Raw genomic sequence first — 6,000 nt, 5'->3', positions numbered from 1 at the left:
TTATATTGAAATGAAGTTTAATGGCACAAGCTCCAAGTAGGACATATTTTAAAATAATAAACTATGTAATTAAATTATTATTTATCTGTAACTATTCAACCAATTTAGGACCTTAGTTCAATCCTTGGGCCGGGCAAGGTTCACTCAGCCTTTCATCCATTCAGTGGATCGATAATGCTTGGTCCACTTTCAGCAGACCACCCAACTGGAACATCTGCTCAAATAGAGCTGGAACATATATATATATATATATATATATATATATATATATATATATATATATATATATATATATATATATATATATATATATATATATATATATATATATATACAGTCAACCCTGCTTAAAGGAATACCATTGGTTCCAGCCAGCACTATTCAATTAAGCAGGTTATTTGATTAAAAGGGGAGTGCATTATTCAATTTTAAATGCTTAATTTTTACTTTTTAATGGTATCTAATGCATAGTACAGTGTTTTGACTTATAAATAAACTCCATTTTATGATTAATAAACAATTATAATTTAAACTATCAGTGTAAGAATTATTTAAAAAATTTCATTTAAAGTTACATAAAAATGAATCAATACTAATGAAAAAAATAATACAGGTACTATAGTATTATTTTATTCCTTTAAAAAAAATCTGTATTTGAAGATTGCTTCTATAACAAATTCGATTTTCCCTTTCTTTTTAAGACTTTCATGACTTGCGTATTCCTTCGAATACTTTCAGATTTCTTTATTTTTATCCACAAAACTTGAGAAATTTTAAATTAATTTGCTATTTCAGTTCTGGATTTTTTGAAATTTATTTCTTCCAATACTTCAAAATTTTTTTCTTCGATTATTTCAAATCATTCCTTTTCAAGTTCATCTTGTATTCACCAGAGTGAGCAATAATTATTCTATTTCAGAGAAAGACACACTGTAGGCCAGTGTGATAAGTTTTTGAAACTTTTTCTTATCAAAGCTAATAGAATACAAGGAGGGGACCATTTTACATTCTAAATAATGTATGAATGAAGTAAGTTAAAGAGAAGTAAAACCCCCTTCCTCCAATGTATATCTGCCAGCAATATTTGATTAATTCTTAAACTATGCTCCCAACACCTGTTCAGAGCAACAAATGACCCTATTGAAGTCCCTATTGAAGTGACCAATTATTGTATTCTTATCTTCTTAACTGAAAATTTTATTTTAGCTGGTGAAATATTTCTTTAAAATAAACAGATTTTCTTCATTTCAGTATATCTTCTTTATGCAATTATGCGAGGACTTGAAATAACAAATATCCATTCAAACGAGAAAATGTAACATTAGTTTCATATAAAATGATTTGGTTCCATTAAATCTTATTCGTATAAGCGGGTTATTCGATTATCCAATATGCAATTCAGTGGAGACGACTGTGTGTGTGCAGGGCCGGATTAAGAACCTCAGAGGCCCTAAGCACTTACATTTTCTGGTGCTCCTTAAATCTAATTAGGAAGATCAATATAAATTTACAAAAATATTTTTCTTTAATAAAACTGAAGTAAGTTTACAAAAATAAATAAATTTATATAACTGCCAAATTTAACCCTTTTTGTAGAGAATCTGGTTGAAATCAAAATTTTTCAATAACTCTTTGTAAGTTTTTCAAGGCTAATAATGTGCTCTTCGATTTTAGAGCAAAATTAAAATAATTTCAACATTCCTGGTATTTCATTTTTAAAAATATTTCCTGTCCCACAAGCTATATTATTTTTCATTCTATTACATATACTCTAATTTTCAATTCAAACTTTCTGGGTGTTATGAAATATTTTCAAATATGCTTTTTAAATTTTTGCTAAAAATATTTTCATTGTGGGTGTGTAAATATTCACGTAAAAAATTTATTGAACTTAACCAATTTTTATGGAGAATACAAAAGCTTAATTTAGTATATAAACGAAATTAATAATAAATAAAAATAACTTCTTTTTTTTTATCTCTTAGAATGTTAAGAAACCTGTGACAGTTCTCCATGATTTTATAAAAGATTTCTCATTATTTAAGGCATTTATTATTATTAACGAAATTATTTCACTTTTTGTGACAAAATTTGTTCGTTTCCACTCCTTTGAAAAACTTAATGTTTAAAATTTTATTTTACATTGTTATTTTAATTATAACAATCAATCAAAAATATTCTATACATTAATTATGTTTAATGTAAAACAATTTCTGAATAAATAATTAATTTAATTTATAATTAAACCGTGATATGTTACTTCACTTTAGTTCCGTGTTTGTGAAAAAGTGAGTTGTGTATATAAGTGATAGTGTGATTATTTTATAAACGCATGATATGCTTACGAATTGAACATGAATTTTACTATAAATTTACAGATAGTCTAAGCGGCTTAATGGAGGACCCCACCCTGAGATGGTAAAATATTAACGTTTTTCTTGAAATTTTTTTAATTAATAGAAACAATGCAGAGACTTCTTGCTTGTTTTATGTTATTTAGCTACAATTTAAGTCTATTTTAAAAAATTTTCTTTTACAAAATAATAAAAAATAAGTTGGAGGCAGCTCCATGTGTGGCTGGCCATCAAAAAGTAGCACCTCACTGGCCTCATGGATTTAGAAGTCCTAAAACATAGGAAAACGATTTTGTTTAGATTTTCTGAAACATAAAGACATCTAAAAAGTAGCATAGCTGTTTTTTGATATTCGTAAAATTACCAAAATGGCGGCAACTTAAAAATAAAGTTAAGTTTTTCATTAAAATACTAATATAAAATCGAAATATAAAAATATCAAAAAAATCCTAAGCTACTTTCTAAAGAATATATTTTTACGTAATTTAAAATTAAGAACAGCTTATTTCGTTGTATAGATCATGAGAAAAACGTTAGGCCAGGTCAAGAAACAGCGTTTTGAGAAAAACAGCGTTTAAAGTTTCCACTTATGTTCAATCTATTAAATTAGTAATAACTAACCTTTACTCAGCAATTCTAGGTCCATATATCCTTCTCAATCAACAGAATGGGTGAGACACAAAAAGAATGTCGCCTCTCCTAATCCTGCCGAACGGGCCTTTCTACCTAGCGACTACTGTCTATTTTCCGGTACAACTTCCAAACGAAGTTAGGTACCGAGAAATCGTTTTAGACAGACATTAGGAAGGGTACAAAGATTCGAAAAATGCAATAAAATTTTTTTCGAATTTTTAAAATATTCTGGGTGTGGTTCCCCCTTAACGAGAAAAATATATCAGTCTTATTTATTTTTACTGTCGGTCTCGTCACAGCGCGGTGAAGGTTTAAACGCAAATAATTTAAAATGATTGTAATAAGTGACAGACCGACAGGAAATTTAGTTGTTTTTAATTAGAAAAGTTGCTTTTTCGCACTCTAATAGAAGATCTTAAATCAGTTAAATTTAAAGAGCAACTGTAGCCAACCAACTGCACTGATACAGACCAAGTAACTTAATTAACTAGTATTTTTAATAGTCTTCAATATCTTTGATATGCTTAAATAATCTAATATTATTTTGAGAAGTTATATATTTTTCGATTATGATTTTAAGGAGGATTAGAAATGTTTCAATGAATAAGCTAATGCACTAATATAATATGGTTGTTTCATATATTTAACAAAAACTGATTATTAATTTTAATTTAACAGTAAACTCCACTAATTAGTATTACAACTATTTTTGAATCTGCTTCCCATGCTTTTTAATTAAACGAAGCATAGGACTTCAGAAAGCGTTACTATTAAAATAATTTAAAAAGTTATTACCGCATAAAGTTATTAAAATATGGACAAATTATCAGCTTGTTAAAGTAGCTGACTTTTAGCAACCTTTTTTCAGATTATATTAACTGGTTTTAATTATATTCAAAAAATTGTTTTGAAATTGTTTTGAAAAAATTGTTTTGAAAAAATTGTTCATATTTTAACTTCAAAAATAATGTAGAATTTGAGCTCTTTTTTGTAAAAGGAATTTTAATTAAAATCTTAATCAGGAAAATAAAGAAAAAATACAAGAAATAAATTCATTTTTTTTTTAAATTATAAAAACTTATAAAATCATACCCTATTACATGAAGGAAAAAAAAAGATTTTTTAAATTTATTCAATATTTTCTGAGAAAGGGTGTAAGCAAAATAAAAAAGTGAATACCCCCCCCCCCGATCAAATTTTCATTAAATAATCCGATTTTCACACACTAGGACTCAATCTTAATGGGTTCAAAAGTCAAATCTTAAATGGGCCAATTTTAGATTGTAATGCAGGCGATGTCTTATTCATATAATAAATTACAAAAACGTACTTTCTTTGAAAAAATATATCTCATTTCCACAGATTTTGAATTCTGACACTTAAAATATAGATGTCAGCTGGCCACAATCTGGAACATATGGTCGCAATAGTTTTGGCAGGAGGCAGTCGAAAGTTCGGAATTTTTAAAGTTAATTTCCCCTTTTGTGCATTTCACTAATTCACGAGAAATTTTTAAGTGAATCAAAAAAGCTTTTTATAAAATTATAAAATTCGTTAATCCAAAGATAATTTCATTAAATTTTTTTCTTTTATAATTATTTTACCTAAAAGTTGTCGAAACATTTTTCTGTTGTAACGTATACAAATTTTTACACTATTTTAAAGTATGTAATTTTAAATCGCAAAATTTGAATGAAATGGATCGAATAGTTTCTGAGTTAGCAAATTTCAAAACGCCGTATATTAGAATTTTGATTTCTCTAGAATTATTCCACCAATTAAGTTTAAATTTTTGTATTTTGTTATTTAAAATTACATACGTAACAATATAATACCTTACAATTCAATTTACCTTCAGTAGATAAAATATATTATAATAATTATTATTTTACATAAAATTATATTCAAATAAAGGAATTTTAAAATTGTGGGCAAAAACTTTTTGATTTGCTTAGTAATTTCCAGAGACATGGCGAAATACGAAAAAAGTAAAATTAACATGGATAGGTCCAAACTTTTAATCGCTTTACTGTATAAATTATTGGAACAATATTTTCCAAATTTCTGCCACCCTACGCTTTATTTCAAGGGTGGGAATACCAAAACTGTCGAAATTTTTTTTTAAAACTATATGTTTTTCTGAGGAAGTAATTTTTTGAGTCTGACATAATAACTTAAAACATAGTCAGCATTAATTTGAACGATTTATATTTAAGGTTAAATCTTTGAACTATTAAGGTTGAGTAAGCGAAAATCCGATCATTAGATTAGATTAAAAATTATTCTGAACTTTCACTTTTTATTTTGCTCACAGCATATCAAATTAGGCGATTTGAACGGGAACTGGATTAGAACAACCGATTCCCCTTATAAACAAATTATTCATTTGGTCTGAAATAAATTAAACTCATATTACATTATAAAATACGCCTACTTTTTCCACATTAATTTGGAATCTAATAAAATTTTTCCACTGACAAGTATACGTAATTTTCATTTGAAATATTCTATTTAAAATTAATTAATTAAAGTGACTTATCTCATGATGAATAAAAATCCCATTACGTTGTTACAACATTTTCAATAATCTCTAAATGAAAAAGGGAAACACAAGTTAAAACTAAATTAATAAAATTAAATTGTTACTTTTTACGTCGGCAGTTGTGAAGTCTTCAAAGAATGTCTGGGGGATTCTTGTTTCTTTTTATAACCTCGTTGAATTATTAAATCTTAAAAAAGACTTATACTTTTAAAATTAAGTTAAGTCTCCTCGAACATGAAATAAAACAAAACACACACTATAGTCAAGATCGAGTCGCACTCTAAAATCTGTTTACGTTTTAAATGTACGCGGAAAATGAGAAAATTGATGTCCCCGTAATTGGTTTTAATCCCGTAATTGGTTTTAAAAATATGCTAGTCCAGGAACCTCTCCTTTATTCGCCCTCCTACTTTTCTGTAACAGAAAGTTACCACAAAGAAAGACGATTTAAAAGTTTCAATCTTATCTCAT

Source organism: Parasteatoda tepidariorum, chromosome 11, assembly GCF_982258835.1.
Source record: "Parasteatoda tepidariorum strain Cologne lab strain chromosome 11, Ptep-v5.0, whole genome shotgun sequence".
In the NCBI taxonomy this organism is placed as follows: Eukaryota; Metazoa; Arthropoda; class Arachnida; order Araneae; family Theridiidae; genus Parasteatoda; species Parasteatoda tepidariorum.
The sequence above is the reverse complement of the archived record's forward strand: the minus strand, read 5'-3'. Positions refer to the sequence as shown.